Source organism: Mauremys reevesii, linkage group 5, assembly GCF_016161935.1.
Source record: "Mauremys reevesii isolate NIE-2019 linkage group 5, ASM1616193v1, whole genome shotgun sequence".
Taxonomy (NCBI): Eukaryota; Metazoa; Chordata; order Testudines; family Geoemydidae; genus Mauremys; species Mauremys reevesii.
The window spans coordinates 301,024-319,078 of NC_052627.1; the positions used below are offsets into that span (position 1 = coordinate 301,024).

General features: G+C 50.2%; 1 non-coding gene across 1 annotated transcript; it reads left to right on the top strand.

Annotated features, from left to right (window-relative positions):
• The first annotated feature begins 3,099 nt into the window (after positions 1 to 3,099).
• TRNAV-AAC lies at positions 3,100 to 3,172 on the top strand. The gene has a single exon. It is a non-coding gene; the product is annotated as a tRNA-Val (tRNA).
• Positions 3,173 to 18,055: the final 14,883 nt, after the last annotated feature.

Sequence of the window (18,055 nt, forward strand, 5' to 3'; positions counted from 1 at the left end):
AGCCCAGCTACCTAAGGCCTCAGCCACAACCACTTAACACAGGAGCCTTTCTACACTCTGGTTCTGTTCTCACTGAAGGGTCATTACAAATTGTTTGCTCAGACCAGCTTCCCCAGCACACTCACTGCTGTGCACCTCTGTACGTGTGGCCATGGCTGAACAGCCAGAGTTCCTGCCCATTTTCCTACTGGCTGGAGCATGATTAGAGTGTGTTTGTGGTTAATGATGTTGCTGTAGATTGTTCATTCCCTGCCTTGGCAATTCAGACAGTCCCTTTTCCCATTGTATTGCCAGCACCTCTGAGAGTCCAATAAGAGAGGCAAGTTTTCTCTGGGCACTGAGATTTTTGAGGACGTTGGTGGCTCCTTTCTTTCCTCACCCTGGAGTAAACTCAGCTTTTTATTCCATCCTTGATGACTCATGGAATAACAACAGCAGCATGAAGAGGAGAGTGAATATCTCACTGCCAGCGGGGAAGGTGGACGCATTCCCTCTGTCTGACCATTGCCATTGCAGGAGAGAAGGTTTCAGTGGAATCGAATGCCCTGGCTCAGACAATAGACACAGGGAGGTTTTGCTGTTCATGGATCTGTGCAAAAGAAATTGTGCCTCTGTGTGAAAATGAGGAGGGATATGAAATGCCCACGTGGTGATGCCTAAGGCAAAAGGGAACCCTAGAGGATAGAATAGGATAAGTTCTCAAGCAACATGTTTCTTACTTTGCCCATCTGTTAGTTTTGATTATTATCAATGGAAAGATTTTGCCATTGGCTCGTGTGTTTACACAGAAATTGACATTTACCAACAAATACGTAATTCTTCCAGTCCTGCCTAGTCTGCTGGTGGTGAGTTTAGAGGGACACACTCCCTCTTCCCACCCCCCCATGCCAGGCCTGTGCTCTCCAGAATGTCAACTTCCCACAGAGCTGGGATCCTTCCCTCATCTCCCCCCAGACCACTGCCCCACCCCCACTTCTGGGGTCCCCTCCCAACACTGTCCAACTCCCCTGCTGGCAAGATCCCTTCCCATTCCTTTCATTTCCTGCCTCCCCTCTGAGCAAAAGCTCTGCACTGTTCCCACACTGGGAATTGAACCGAGGCCGCCTGGGTGAAAAATCAGGAATCCAGATCACAAGACCATATGGGACATGTAGAGTTAATAGCACATTTACACATTCACACCCAATAATTCAAAGTAGCCATTCAAAAAAACTTCAAAAACAGACTTCAAAGAGAAATTGCAGAGTTACAATTGATTTGCAAACGTAACTCCATTAATTTGAGCTTGAATAAGGACTGGGAGTAGATGGCTCACGACAAAAGCAATTTTCCCTCTCTTGATATTGGCACCTCCCCATCAATTATGGGGAGAGGACCACATCCACCCTGACTGAATTAGCCTTCAACACTGGTTCTCCCCTTGTACGGTAACTCCCGTCACTTCATGTTCCAATCTATATTTATGCCTGTATCTGCAATTTGCACTCCATGCATCTGAAGAAGTGGGCTTTTTACCCATGAATGCTTATGCCCAAATAAATCTGTTAGTCCTTAAGGTGCCACCAGACTCCTTATTGCTTTCAATTCTAAGCTGATCTTAACCCTTTCAGTACCCTTACAAACTCAGATGCTTCTCACCACAGGCTGGCTGGTGGCTTTTCAGCCGGGCTCTCCCCTTTCATCGGCTCTTCAGTTGCTTGGTGTGGGGGTGTCTGTAGATGTAGGTAGCAGAGAGAGATAAAGCCTGGCAAATGTCTCTCCTTTTATCATGTCCTTTCTTCCCTCATGGCTTTCCCCCCCCCCCTCAGAGTCAGGTGAGCATCACTGCGTCTCTCCAAGCAAGTCTGAGCAATTCCCCTGGGGTGTCCTCATGCAGGTGAGTCATTGCATTGTAGCTCCCTTGCTGAGCAATGGCTGTCGATGGGTTGTTTGACACCCTGTCCGGATGTTGGTTACTTGCCTTGCTGTTGCCACTGGGGAGCTAATATTTGGCTGACTCCCCCACCTTGCAGCACAGTGACAACCACACTGCACAATCCTCATAACTTCCTATGCATGAATGGTATACATCTATGGGTAGAGAAGTGACTTTCAGCAGATCATATCCTTTCCCTGATACCTTACAAGTCATGCTCTATATGTAAGATCACGATGATATGAAAATGAGGATTATGGGGGTTACAGCCACTCCCCCAAAGGTATAGAATGTCACACTGAGATTCTATGTTCATTTGTTCTGTAACAGCATTACAGAGATCCAATGACTGACCAATGGCATTTCCAAGTGCTAAAATAGCAAGCGATGTTGGTCTCTCATTGGCTATCAGCGACTGAAGATCTGGTTTAATGAGCTGGAGCTTCAAGGCGAGGGTGGCTCTGTCCGCTGCCTTCCATTGCGCTGCTGGGCCCCAAGTCCCTGGTGGCCAATATGTGACGCTGGGAGAAGAGAGTGGGGTGGCAAGTGGTGGCAGGACTTTTGCCACCAGGGTCTAGCTGCCCAACTTCCTCCTGGTACTGCTGGCCCCCCGTCGCCTTCAGGTAACCCAGGAACTAAGGCAGGAATAGGGCGAGGAAGCAAGTAAAGCCGAGCAAGGAAGGCAAAAGTGAATCTTGTCTTCATGGGCCGCTCGCAATGACGTCCTTTTTCTGTGCCACAGCTGACAACAACATCCCAGACAGAAAAGTAATAGGCCAAAAAGAAACCGAGCAGCTGCTGAAGTAGTTCAGTTGGGAGCGTGCTAGACTAACAGGCTCTTCTATTCCCCTTTGTGCACAGGTGGGATGTTTTCTGAAAGTGCAGCAGTTCCTTTAACTGCCACGAGTCCCTCATTTCAGGCTATGCAGCAGGAAAAGACAGCATGGGCTTCTGCACCGAGTTGGCCCACCTGACCTTTCATTCTTCTCTTGCTCTTTGTCAGCAAGGGGAAGAAAAAGAAGATCTCCCTCAAGCTGGAGTCACAAGGGCGACGTAAGGACGACTTCCTGAGCGCCCGCTCCAGTGCTCTGCTCTGCCAGCTGACCCATCGAAGGGCTGTCACCACTTTCTCCAGGTTTGTCCATCGGTCTGTGCCAGGGTGAGCAAGAGCCAATGCAGATGGAGTTTCTGTAGTGTAGTGGTTATCATGTTTGCCTAACACGCAAAAGGTCCCTGGTTCAAAACCAGGCAGAAACATGCTGGCTTCCTTTTGCCAGATCCCCTTGCTGTTCAGGAAGATGCTCCTCCTTCTCCTATTGGCCTGTCCGTGGGATAACTCCAACCCCCGCATGAGAGAGGGTGCTGACAGCAGTGGAGAAAGCACCTTGGCGTCAGGCTGGAGAACCTAGAGGAGTGCGGCGTGTCACCTTTTGGAGGCTTGTGGCTTGGTCTCCTCTGCTGTTGGAGGTTGGCTGGTGGAGGCCGGCTCTTCCTGCTGGCCTCCTCTGCGTGACTTGCCAAAGGAGGAAGTGAGGCAGGAATGGGGCAAAAGAGGAAAGTCGAGCTGAGAAAGGCAGGGCAGAAGCTAAGCACCTCAGTGCGGCTAAGTGGGATTAGTAGAGCGTCACCATTCGTTGTGCAAAGCTGGGGGAGGTGCGGTTGGCTGCTGGGAGGCAGAATCCTGTGCCTGCCTCTTGGCCTCCCAGGGATGGCTCCTTGCAGCCCAGGAGAAGCGGGGTTCTAGGGGGATGGAAAAGCAGCAATGGCGAGGCTGAGTGGGCTCCTTTCTGGCCGAGATGGTGGGCTGTGGTGGGTCTGGGAGTTGCCTGTAAGCCATAAGTGGACTTGGTGGAGTGAAAACCGCTGCTCCATTCTGGCTGACCTGGGGGAGCCATTAATGACTTGGGAGTGGGGGCAGGGCACTGGCTGTGAGCAAAGTCGTCTTCTTCTCTCCTGCCATGGGGAGCCCGGCCTAGAGCCTGCCCAGCATGCACTGCAGCTCGAGCATTAAGCCTTCCTGTGGCATAACTACGGCCTAGTGTAATAAGGTGTAAAGTTTAGATTGTGAATTTATCTTTAATTTCCATGGTAACTTACTTTGATCTTTTATGCCTACCACTTATAATCCTTAAAACTCCATCTTTCCATAGTTAATAAATCTGTTTTATGAAACTGGTGTATTTTGCTTGAAGTTCTTGGGAAATCTGAGCTCCATTACAAGGCTGGTTCATGTACTATTCACAGTGAGGGAGGGGTGGACCCTGCTTAATAAACTCACTATTGTGTCATACAGGAGGCCTGTGATATGCAGGGGGTCAGATTAGATGCTCTAATGGTCTCTTCTGGCCATAAAGTCGACTAATTTCTAAAAAACTGAGTGTAGCATTGGGAGCAGCGTCTGACGTTTCCCTGTCCAGCCGGCTTGCTGCCTAGAACGAATGCTCCTTGAGTGGGGTGATCCCCAGGGAGTAGCTCAAACCTCCAAAGTGCCTGGCCAGGGGCAGGACATTAGCCCAGCAAGGGAGGGGTGTGGCAGTGACATCACAAAGCCTTTTGCAGGACCTCAGACTATTGGTCCAAGGTGGTGGAGAGGTGGTGACCTCACAGAGAGATGCTGACATCAGCCAGGCAGGACAGGGGCGAGGGGCCAGGGAAACCTCAGAGACCCTGTGGCTTTGCTCCAGCAAGTCTCCTTCTCCAGGTCTCTCTCTGAGGACTGAGAGAGTATTCGGGTTCACGGACGTGAGCGCCAGGAGGAACCTCTTTCGAGTTTTCTCCTTCCCTTTGAGTGATTTTACTAGAAAACAGCCGTCCCTGTTTAGAAGGTAAGAGCCTCCTGGAGGTTTGAAACCTGTTCAGTCTGATCTAGCTGGTGAGAGTTGAATTCTAGGCATGGAAAACACAAGCTTAAGGAGGCAGAATTTTATTCCACACCTGGGATTTTGTCCCTTAGAATCACTGGGGACATTAGGGTTTGTCCTTTTTGTTTCACCGTTTCCTCCCTCCCTCCTTTCTCTCTGTCTCTTGCTTCTTTTTTCCTTTCTCCTGTTCCCCTCCCAACACTAGGAGAGGTAGGGGTGTGTGTGTGTGTGTGTGTGTTGCGGGGGAGTGCTCTGCAGCTCCCACTGTGGGAGGTCCACCCAAAACTGGGGGGCTGAAATAGTGCTCGGGCAGTGATCCCCACCAGTAACCTGGGCCATCCTTTGGGCTCTCTGGTGAGACCCCTCAGCCTCCCGTCCTCAGTCTCTACCCTGATTGGCTCAGCAGGGGGTTATTGACAGGGAGGAGACTCAGGTCCTTGTTGTTCTCTTTTAAGACAAGTAAATAAGTCAGAACCAGTTCTATGTTTGATGAATTTTGCTGCTTCTCTGCATTAATGGTCTCTGAGCAGTTCATGATTCTCTCTAACATTGCAGTTCTCCTCAAATACTTGCTGAATAATTACTGTCACTGTTGTTGGTCTGGAGCTCATCAGAGCACTTTATTCAGGTCACTCAATGTCTGAAATTCAAGATCTGATGGTTAGTTTGAAAATCAGGGCTCTTGGGTCCTATTCCCAACTCTGCCACTGACTGGCTGTGTGACCTCAGACAAGTCAATTCTCCTTTCTCACACGTAGCTTCTCCCTCTTTCAAGTAGGGATAATAATGATCTGCTCCTACTTAGCTCAACACACTCACTCTTCCCCAACACACACACTGTCTCTCCCCAGAACACAAACAGTCTCTACCCCGCCACGCACACCGCAGTTGAAAAGCAGCTGGCAATCTAGTAAGATGCCCATGGAACGGTGGGATAGAGAAACCTGCATCACGTCATGCTGTACCAGCCCGTGAGGCATTGCAAACCCTTCCCAAAACACCTTGCAGCCAGTTGCACAGTGGGATAGTTGCCCACAGTGCACTGCTCTCTGTTGCCATCCAAGAACTGCTAGCATGGATGTGCTCTGGTGACACAAGGGGCATAGGGAGGACATTCAATAGCTGTTAACTAAACACTTTAACTAAAGCAGCAATGCCGGGGGGTTGGTGGCTCCTTTCTTTCCTCACCCTGCCCGCCCCCAAAGCCCTGGCCCCGCCCCTTCCCCCAAAGCCCTGCCACCCACTGTGCTCGCCCCCAAAGCCCTGGCCCCGCCCCTTCCCCCAAAGCCCTGGCCCCGCCCCGCCCCTTCCCCCAAAGCCCTGCCCCCGCTGGGCCCGCCCCCAAAGCCCTGGCCCCAGTTTCTCTCCCTACAGGCTCGCCTCCGTACCCTTTGGAAAGCCTCGCAGTTTTCCCAGACCGTGCCACTAGAAGAACAGATCCACCCGTTCCAACCAGGGGACTTCGTCTGGGCCAAAAAGTTCGTTCGTGGCATCACCCTCCAGCCGAGGTTTACTGGACCCCACCAGGTTCTTTTAACAACCCAAACTGCAGTATTCCTGAAAGGACGCAAATCCTGGATCCACCACTCCCACGTCAAGCCAGCCGTAGTGGACCACAGTGACGGACCAGCAGCTCTTGCCACCACTAAGGACACTGCCTCTGACCAGTGGACCAGCTTACTTCTTTCAGACATCAGACTTAAATTGACTCGAAAAAAATGAAAGGACCTTTTATTCTGACAACTGTATGTTTTTTATTATGCCTTTTTAGTTTATTTTCTGCTTATGAAGATAATGCTTTTATTAGATATTCCCACGAGGTTAAAACTCGTATTTTAGAAAATAGAAGTAATTGCTGGGTATGTACTCAATTTCCAGTAAATGCAGAACAGGGACTCCCCTTCACACCCATTCCCCTGACCACTGCTAATATGACTTGGATGCCACCGGCTAGAATAAAAGATCCAGTCCAACACAATCTTACATGGGACAAAACAGGAGTGCCAATTAACAAATATCTCAGGGTAACAAATCAGACAGGATCACTGTGTTTTGTTAAAGAAAAGGGGTCAACTTTTGTGGAAACCAGTAAATGCAACATGTATTTTAATGGCACCGCCTTTAGTAAAAATCTTGGCTTCAAGCCTTGCGCATCCCACTTATCCCATATGTAAATCCCTCACCCCGATCCAACTTTTTCATGGGTGGGCAAGCCTTCAGAGTCAGCTTTTAAAAAGCCCTGCTCACATCACAAGGGTGTCCAACTAATTGTTAAGGGATATACGATTGCCTTCTACAACTGCTCAAGCAGTACTACACTGCACTTTAAAAACACCACTACCAAATTGTGCCTCTGCGGTTCGCACAACGACCCCTCTGCGTTACCAGGGGAACAGTGGTCCAACAGGTGGTGGGTTACCTCCTACTTTAAGAAATGAAATACCCGAAACGCAATGTATGAAACATACTGGGTGTGCGGGCCCAAAGCTTATTACTTTCTCTCCCCTAATTGGGCAGGGTCATGTTATTTAGCGTGGCTCACACCGCCTTCTCACATCTCCCTCACCCCCCCCCCCCCATTTTCCCCACGTTCGTAACATCTGTGAAACCTTCAGAGATATTAATATCCATGATGGTTTGTCGTGGCAGCGGTGGGCTGGTCTTATTAGCTTGAGGTGTGGTGTCATCCGTCTACAGGGACTACTAGAATCTTTAACCAATAAAACTGCGACCCTATTTGAAAATCAGGCCGGGAAAATGTCCCAACTGCGCCAGTTAGCTTTGCAAAACCAAATGGCTTTAAACATAATGTTAGCAGCCCAGGAAGAAACTTGCGCCCTCATAAATGAAAAATGCTGTGTTTTTGTAAACGATACCTACCCTGACACCTTTCAACGTACCAAACATATAAGAAAAATGGCTAAGAACTACTCCTCTGGCCAGCCACCTTATGATTGGTGGGAAGCCTTATGAAATTGGCTGCCTGAATTTGGGTGGGTTAAAAAACTCTTGGTGGGTATTGTTGGGGCCATAGTAATCCTTATAATACTGTGTTGCTGTATTCAGTGTGTCCCCTCCCTCATAAACTCATGTGGGTCAGTTTATTCTTTTCCTACTTCAGCCAAAGGCCTTACTCTCTTCGAGTTGGCCCAGGCTGAAATTGCCAAGCGGCCCTTGGCTCCTTAAAATGGGGTGTAGCTTTGGTAAATAGTTATCCCAAAGCTACAAATGGAGGAATGTTGAGTCTGAACTTTTGATGAACTGAAACTTAACTCAGACTTGATGTCTCTGTCTGAAACTTTTAATCAAAGCTCTGACCTGCGAACTACTCATGACACCCCCCCTCCCCTTAAGTAGCCATCTCCCCCTTTGTCTTTTCTAATTTACATTTTAACCTGTTTTATCCTGTAGAATCTTGATTGATTATGCATGACCATTATGATCTGTTAATCACTTTGTTTACTTCTGTGTATAAATATTGATGCTCAACCCTAATAAACTTGCCACACTTACTCCGAAGCCTTTTAAGCTAAGGATAAGTGTGAGCCCGTTGATCAACGAAGTGTTGTCTGGTCTCTGACAGATTGTGAGCCCCATACCAACTCCGCACGAACTCGGGTGCTGGAGAGGTGAGTAAGGACTTGCTTTTTACCTAACATTGGTACTCGGTGGGGTGGATTCTTGTTAAGGGTTCCAGGCCCCATTTGACCCTTTTGTTCTTCCCTGTGTAATAACAGCTGATTACGACTGCCTGCTTCTCCTGGCACTTTTTTTCCATCTGAGACTCAATGGAGAGTCTTGCTGCAGCCCAACAGAGCTGAAATCACTGAGAACCAGCTCTAAGCGTTAGTCCTGCTTTGGGACAGTGTCTCTCATGCAAGAAACTGCCCAGTCTGCGCTAGCAGTGAGGCTCCCTCACTAACAGCTGAAATCAGGGAGAGCTGTGCAAAGTGCAGGGCCCCAGGGGTGCCTGAACAGGGGGGAACAACACCCCAGGACTTTAAAAATGGGAGGGCTCTGCCTTGCCACTTTGTAATGACCGTAAGGGCGAGTGAGGGTGGGGAGGGGACGGAGAGCAGTGAGCGGGAGGAGGGGTCTGGGGGGAAGAGGCAGCGTAGGAGCGGGGCCTTGGGGAGAAGGGGTGGGGCAGGGGCATGGCGTTGAGTGGAAGGGGTGGGGCTACTGTTCGGGCTCTGGTGGCCGCTCCTTTTAGGGAGCCTGTTCCGCTCCTGGTGGGACCACAAGACGTCAAGAGGAGAGAGGTGGCCAGCAGAGCGGTGACTGGGTGGAACGGCAAGTGGCCGGCAATGTGGCCAGACAGCGGAGGGAGAAAGGGGCTTTCCCCCCAGGAGGTGAGAGGTGAACTCTGGGTTTTCACTGACCCAGGGCAGCAGCTGTGGGTGAGGTGCAGTGAACAGAGGGGCACATCCACAGAGCTTCTGGTGTCTGGATTTAGGAGCCCGAGGCAAAAGGCCACTGCCCAGCGCACTGTGGGGGAGTGTTTTGCTCATAGTGTTGTGTTATGATTGTGGTGTTTTCCCAAGTTAATACAAGGTGATTTTCCTCCTTTTTATTAAAGTTTCTTTTCTACACTCAGTGGTTGTGAGTGGGGAAAGTATGGCCTCTTAGAGGCACCCAGTGGCCAGGGTTAGTTTCCCCAGGTTACTGGGTGTGGGCTGAGGCAGATTGTGTGTTGTATTGTTGAAGAGGAGCCCCAGGCACCCAAACAGGGAACTGTAACTTCAACCTTCAGAGTAAGAGCCAGAGGTGCTGCCAGCTGAGCTAGCCAGGCCGCCTAAACGTATTAACCCCTTTCACCGCAGGAGCAAACACCGGGTACTTCTGTGCTTCTCAGCCGCTGGGAAAGAGCCTCTTGGGGGAAATGTCTCCTGCCCCACCGCCAAAAGGAGCCCCTGGAGTGGGAACGGTCAGAGGCCGCACCAGGGGGCTGGCCCTGCTTTCCAACCGCCTTGTGATGCTGGCCGGCCGCAGAACGATTGCTGGTCTGTGGGTGGCCTTCAGTGGGGGTTCGGCATGGCAGGGAGCAGGGAGCAGGCTGGCCGGGTGTCTCTGTGGCTCTCTGCTGGCCACACATAGGCATGGTTCTCCCCTCCTCTGGCCCTGCCCTTGGTCGCTCTGTGGCTTTTAAGCTTCCCTTGGAGCTGTCAGCACCAGCCGCCTCTGCTCCAGGTGCCCAGAGGAGGAGAGGTGCCGGGCTCCAGCCTGGGACTCTTCCTCCCTCCTGCCTCGCCCTGACTATGAAGCCTGGCCCTGGCACTGCTTCCTTTAAATGCCATGCGGGCAAGAGGAAGAGTGTGGCAGCTGCAGGGACCAAAGTTGTGGGCATCAGGTGAAGCAGCGAGAAACAACCATCCGGTCAAACCACAGGACTCTCTAGCCAGACTGTTAAGTTCTAGGACCCCAACCTATAGCCGCCAGCCCATTGAACCAGCCGGACCAAAGACCTATCTCCAGTGGGCATCAGTCACCCAGCAGGAGGGAAAACCTCACTCCAGTTCACCCTGAGGGAGGGTAGCCAAGCACATTGAGCTCCAGGGCTTTGCAGCAAAGCAACATATCTCCAGGAGGTCCCACTGAGATTTGAACCCAGTGCTGCCCATTACACCATGGGACCTGCTGCTATTTCATTTTCTAGACCCCTGTGACTCTCAGCTGGCTGCTTTGCCCTCTGCACTTATTGCTTCCCACCAGCGGCTTCCTCTCGCAGGACTCTCTCTCCTCCTCCAGCGACTGTGGTCCTGCACTACCGGATCCACGGGTCCTGCCCTGAGACCCCACATCCCCCTGCTTTGTCTCCATTCCCTGCAGGCTGCAGAAATGTCAGGGGAGGCTGCCCCTCCCTTCACTCGGTGCTCCCGCTCAAATCAGCCAGCTGCAGCCTCATCTCCTGGAACTCGGGCAGCTGTCGCTTGATCCGGTCGTACAGTCACACGCTGACTGGCTCCCCAGCCTGGATGCTCTTGTGGAAATCCCACAGGCGACGCTGCAGGACTTGGCACCATTGGTTTCTTTAATGTTGTGGTGTTTGCCCGACTGCCAGAACAAAGCTGCCAACTTCCCTCTCACCAACTCCAGTCAATCCCTCTGATTGCCATAGAACCCTCTGATGCTTTCCCGTTCTGCCAACACCGCCAGGCCTCGCCCCCCCTGCACTGCTAGGGGTCAGGGGGCTGGGTGACAGGGGGGCATTGGCTCTGGGGTGGGGCTGTCACTTCCCCCCCCCCGCCAAGCCAACAGGATCACAGCAAACGAAACCAGCTTGGCCCACAGGGGAAGAGTTCAGTCCAGGGTCTGGCGCATTCTGGGAGCAGGGGCGGTGCAGAGAAAGGGCAGATATGGGGCAGGTCTGAACACTCCACGCAGAACTGCCTGTCCTGTCCCGCAGCCCCTGTTACAGGGGGCTTTTAGCCATAGTTTTAATCAGGCCAATAAATTGAAACAAACCCCTGTTAAATCATTGCTCAGCCCGAGTCCTTCACCCACATTCCTTAGGGCATTGGGTGTTTCATTTCCTGCCTCAGTTTCCCACAGAGACACAATTTCCTTTGCATAGATCCGTGAAGAGCAAAACCTCCCTGTGTCTCTGGTCTGAGCCAGGGCATTTGATTCCAGTGAACCCTTCTCTCCTGCAATGCGATGGTCAGACAGAGGGGACGTGGCACCTGCATCCCTGGCAGGGAGATATTGGCTCGTCTCTTTCTTTCTGCTGCTGTTGTTAGTCCATGAAACATCAAGGGTGGAATGCAATGCTGAGTTCATGCACCTAGCCCCCTGAAAAAATTTCAGTGCCGCAGAGAAATCCTGCCGCCTGCTATTGGAACGATGTGCTGGAGATTTGAATGAGAAAGGGACTGTCTGAATTGTCAGAGTGGGGAATGAACAACAATCTACTGCAATGTCATTAACACAAACACACTCTCACCCTGCTCCAGCCAGAAGGGAAATGGGCAGGAACTCTTGCTGTTCACCCAAGGACACACTTACACTGATGCGCAGCCATGAGTGTGCTGGGGAAGCTGGTCTGGGCAAACAATTTGAAGTGACAATTCAGTGAGAACAGAATCATCATGTAATGATCCATGTGTATGTCAAGTAGCTGTGACCAAGTGGTTAAGGTAATGGACTAGAAATCCATTACCAATACCAATATATACCAATCTCCTAGAGCTGGAAGGGACCTTGAAAGGTCATCAAGTCCAGCCCCCTGCCTTCACTAGCAGGACCAATTTTTGCCCCAGATCCCTAAGTGGCCCCCTCAAGGATTGAACTTGCAACCCTGGGTTTAGCAGGCCAGTGCTCAAACCACTGAGCCATCCCTCCCTGCCTACTAAGCTATCCCTCCATTGGGGTCTCCCTGCGCAGGTTCAAATCCTGCCAGCTACGCTAAGCACTGCACTGTTGTTATTATTACTGTAGTCTTAGTGCCTGAGCATCCAGAGTGCAAACTGGAGCCAGATCTACTTTCACTCTGTATACACTTAAAATGCTGCTGTGGCACTGCTATAGCACTTTGGAGTAGACAGTGACTGGAGGGGTTTTCCCATCCCTGTAATAGCTGCATTGACACAACAATTCTTCCTCTCCTTTAGCACTATCTAACCAGGGCTTAGGTCACCTTAACTCTGTGGGTTTGGGGGGAGGGGGGATTCACACCCTGAGAGACGTCGCTCTGCCAGTGAAGAGCCCAGCGTACACCAGCCCTTAGATCCCTCTTGGTATTTCAATGCAGGCACTGACCTGTGAGAGGAAAACATCAGCTCACAAACACAGACTGAATTCCCCACATTTAATCTCGCTGCACTTTCCAGAAAGTCACAACATTCATTTAATTCTTGCTAGGGCAGAGAAAAAATAAGTGACACTAAGTTTTTGGCTTGGTTAAATAAAATTAAGTGTTTAATTAACATAGTAAAAATATGTCCTGATTCCGCTAAATAACACCATAACATGAAATAAGAAGAGACAAATCTTGTCAGTGACGACTAATTTCGCAAATGATCTTCCCATTATTACGTTGGAGGTCTGGGCACCTCCAGTGTCACTGCTCTGCATTCACCTTCCCCTTAGAATTGTTCTCGGACATTCCCAAGTATGGAAAATTGTGCAGTTCAGAATCTGAATAGTGACCCCGGTTCCTTCCTGCACCTGCTCTACATTGCTCAACAGCAGCTTCTCCCCCTGCAGAGTCACCCCCGCACTGCAGTGCAGCCCCCAGGGTTTTGCAAAAATTAATAATACAGAGTTTGGAGGAAAGGAAACATTTGGGAGTTGTGGAAATAGAAAAAGGCAACAGTTGTTGTGTTACAAGAAGGGTAGTTTTTGGTTTAATAATAAAACCCAGTTATATAAATGTAACTGTATGTGCAGCTCTGTGCACTCATGTTGGATGGAAGCTTAGTAATTAAATTGTACAAGGGGGTCAGGTAAAGGTTTGTCCCGAGAAGCCTTTACAGACATTCTGAGGGGAAATGGGCCCTTTGCCCACAGAAATGGTCTATAGGGGACGGCTGCAGGCAGCAGGCGGAGAGATAATCTCATCAAAATGATTTGACTCCTGGGTAATGTAAGCAAAATCACTACAGGAATGTCCGGGCTTTCTATTGGAACTTAACTTGCCTGCCCCTGACTGTCTCTGGTTGTACAAGATGCAAGGGATGTTAGACAAAACAAAATTTTGTGTGTAATTGTGTAAGGTTTTAAAAACCTAAACTGAGATTTACGGTTTGTAATATAATGTTATGAAGGTTAAATTATGGAAGGAATGTGCGTTTTCCCAGGACGTGTGCAGTGTATATTGGAGAAGGGGTAAAAGAAATGCAAACAAAACATGGTACTTAGCTCAAACCCTATTAGGGCTCCAAAGGGAGCCACAATAGGTTGTGGTTTCTTTTTCAGATCTGTGTGTTTTGAAGCAGAAGATGAAAGTGGAAAGTAATCAGAACTCGGGTGGAAGTTGATTGTGTCCCTTTTAAGACAGTCTCTGAGCAGCTGATGGCTTTGGATCCAAAAGCAAGCCCGAAAGCGGGTGTGAATGCAAATGACCTCACTGATGGGGGAAGGAGAGAACTGCCCATCAGTGGCAGCACAAAGGAGCTGCAAATAAGGAATACATCTGGTCAGCAAACAAGCTACTGGAAGACTCAGATTGTGGCCCTCCAGGAAAGGGAGGAGAAAAAACAAGTTAAGCCTGAAAATAAGGGGGACAGGTTAACCCTAAGGAGTGTGTGTGTGTATGTACTGTGCTAAAGCTAAATCTAAAGCTGTCGCTCAGCTATTACCTGAGGATAAACTTAAAGCTTGGTACAGCAGAGAAACTATTGCAAACTGGGTCTGTTGTACAAGAGGGGAAACTGAGGCACACCACCTCATGAATTTCATAAATGACCAGTGAGTGGGGTAATTCACTATCTGACTATAGAACAAAGTACGGACAGCCTGGAGGTAATTCTTCTGTTTTTCCTGCAATTAGCAAGGACATTTATAAAAGGAAGTGGTATTATTATTATTATTAAGCACTAATCTGTCCCCACCGGGGGTGTGTATGGAAATTGTTTCTTTTGTTTTTCAGACACTCTAGAAGCAAGCTGGTGCCAGCAAAAGACTAACCCATAATACCATGAATCTATGTTTTGTGTTGTTTCTCTGTGGTGTTTGTCTGGTTGTTAGCATTGTTGTGTTTCAATTAACAGAAAACCTCATGACATGGGTGGAGATGGCTTCAAAAGGCTGACCTGGGGGAAGATGTGTATGGAAATTTAAAATGCTCGACTAGGAAGCCAGCACCTGTGTAATAGCTACTGTGGTATCTGGAAGTGAATCGGCAGCTAAGGTGGGCCCCACAAGCCCTATGGGAATAATGAGAAGGGGATTTGCTCGCTGGGAATCAATGGAGGGGTGTGTAAAATGGTGTAAATCCAGAGAAGATGTCTGACTGTGCCCCTCCCTGATGGCCGTGGAGGAGCACACCCAATGGCCCGTGGCAAGGGGTGGACAATTGGGTGTACTGTGTATGAGGTGTTTTGCTGGAAATGTGCATATTACTGGGGCACAATTACACCAGCCCCTAATCAAACTCCACATCTACACGCTGCTCTCTGGGCTTTGGCGCACAGATAGATCTGTGAATCTTACTGCTGTGAATAATCGAACCAGCGCATACAGCCTGATTCCACACCATGTGGTTAAGTTGGTTTGGACAATAACCCATTTCTCTGTGGACATTCAATGGACTTATGATATGGACAAAAGCACAAAAACCTGCAGCGGCAGCGTATGCAACTGCCAGCAACTGGACATGTTAAGAGCTTGACCCCGTCGAAGGAGGAGAGGAGGTGTTTCGGTGGTGGCCGGGATGCTGGACCATGCTGCAGTGCTCAGGTCTCTCGGTGTTGCTGTGGATTATTACAGTGGCTGGTGTATTGCTAAGTATACTTGTGTTACGTTGCCTATGGAAATAACCTAGAAGTAATGGAGTAAGCCCCTCCCCCCTGCACTAGACAACCTGGACCCAACCTTCTTGGACCCACTATAGTGGGAAGTCTGGAACACTAATTGGAACAGGTGTGGCCCGCCCGTACGAGAGAAGGTGTAGGGCACTGTACTACGCACGGGGCAGTGGGACAAATGGAATATCAACACCTTCCACCTTGATGCCTGGCCCTATCAGGAAATGTGTCACCATATGTCCTATGTCTTGCTAAGGGGGAGAATGGGAACAGGGACACAGGCAAGGCTCTGTGGCGTCAGGGCTGGGATGGGGACACCGAGGAAGGAAACTGGAATCATTGCTTGCTGGAAGCTCAACCCAATAAACATCTAATTTTTTGCACCTTGGGACTTTGGGTATTGCTGCTCTGTGTGTACGCAAGAAGGACCCAGTAATGGGAGGGTGAAGGGATAAACCCTCTAACACAAACTAACATCTAACACACATTTGAACCTCTTCTTTTCACACCCTTGCTCATTCTCAGGGGCTGCTTTGTCTCCAGACAGATCCATTCTCTTTCCGTCTGTTTCACTCACTGAGGTGTCAGAGTAAACACTCCCCTTCCCTCTAGTCTCAAACACTAGTATTAACTGTTTGCTACTGAGGGGTTTAGAAAGCATTTGTCAAGATGCCATTTCTGGGGGATTTTTCCCAAGATCCAGTATTTTGTGTTCAAACATCTCCCAGCTTCCTTGGTGAAAATAAGGCCAAGGTTTCTTTGCAATATAGAGGCAGTTTTTCACCCCAGATAGGACTCGAACCCACAATCTCTGACTTAGAAAGCCATTGCCTTGTCCATTAGGCCACTGGGGCCCTAATGAAAGAAGGGAAATTCCATCTCCTAAATGCATATTTCTCATATTAACTTGGAAGCCAAATACCCTCTTTCTGCACCTTACAGAAATGTCTGCATCCCCTGGCAGCGAGGCTACTGGGGAGGTCGCTGACAGAGCTGAGCACCACCTTTCTGCCAGCCATCTTTAGAGAAGAAGGCTCTTTCCCCTGACAGCCACACAGCACTGTCTGGCGTCCCGAGAGCCTCCCTCGTGTTCTCCCGCAGCAGCCGCCTGCCGCTGTGGGTGGGAAAAGGGGACCAGGAAGCACTGCAGCCTCATTCCGGGACAGGAGGCCCTCGCCACGCCCAGGCCTGCCTCTTGCCTTCAGCCCAGGCAGCCAGAGGTGCCGGGGAGCTCCCTGGCAGGCCGCCGCCTCACCCAGGAAAAAAGGAAAAGGCGATGAATGAAGAAGTCAGGAAATAACAAGGAAATGAAGAGGTTTGTCGAACGGGTTTCTGCCCGATTTGCCATCTTCTCAGCTATCGCTCAAAGTTAAAGACCTAAAGTCGACCTATCGGCATAAGTACAGATGGTTGGATGGGAATTAAAAGGAGCTGCTGTCACAAGTGTTAGGTGCCTGCAAGCAGCATGCAGACCGTTTAAAAACGCTGCAAGTAGAGGCTCAGATGAAACGTTTGCCCTAAATCAGAAGCGACAATAGGAGGACCAGCAGAACGCCACTCTAGGTAAATGGCCGAGTACTGGAGGCTGTTAGAGGCAAAAAGTCATTCCTCAAAATTTGGAAATCAGATCCTAGTGAGGATAATAGGAAGGTGCACAAACTCTGGCCTGTTAAGTGTCAAAGTGTAACAAGTCAGGCCAAGAAAGAATCTGAGAAGCAACGTGCTAAAGACACAGAAGCTAAGCATAAATCCGGTCAGTGCGACTCCTGGCCTGTCCTCGCAGAAAGGTGAACCCCCTCTGTGGCTGGAGTGAGCTCCTCTAAGCCGACCTCACTACAGACCTGCGCCAGGTAGTGCTCATTGTAAAAACGTTTCCTCTGACGGTCGGGAAAACGGGACCAGCGGTCCTCAGGCCGGCTGACACAATTAAAATCCCCCCCCACCCCACCCGACCCCACCCCAACACCAAACACCATGCAGTCCAGAGGAAGGGAGCCTTTGATCTTCCCTCTCATGCCTTAACTGGGGACCATACACACTAATATAGCAGTAACCAGTGCCACAGAGCACAAAGCCCACCAGTAATGCCCTCCCTGGTCGGAGCTCCCCCACCTTCTGTACTCGCACCGCGAATGTGAAGAACAAGACTCCAGCCCCATCATTCTTCCCTGGCCAGGAGGCCCTTCCTCCAATCACCCTCTGCCTATTGATCTATCCTAAAGTCATGAACGTGCATTTCCTGATCACCCACCATGTCGAAGTCCAGCTGCTCCAAGGCACTGAACATCAAGCACCTCCTCCTGGGCCCCCAAATCCCTGCCACCTTCCACAGGGCCACTTTCACAGATGCCCCTTCCCTGGTACTGCCCTCGCTCAGCTGCACAGAGGAGTTTTCACCCCCAGTCCCTGCCTGTCACTGCCCAGCAGCCCTCTGGCACCACTCCTGAGGGTCACCCTGCCTCACTCTCTGCCTGCCATGTTGGGAAAGACAGCTCCCATCTCTCCTTGGTAAAGGTCAGGTAGGCCAGCTAGGGGCAGAAGCCCATTCTGTGTTTTCCTACTGCAGAGCCCAAGATCAGAGACTCACCGTCAGTGCCACCCACAGGGGAGGCAAGTTGGGCAATTTGTCCCAGGCCCCGCAGGGGCCCCATGAGACTACAGCATTGCAACTTTTTTTTAATGGAAGGGGCCCCCAAAATTGCTTTGTTCCAGACCCCCTCAATCCTCTAGGGCAGCCCTGCTCATCTTGGGTGTAGACACCACTGTGCTCCCAGAGAACGAGCTGCCCCTGCACAGAGAGGGATGAAAAGACC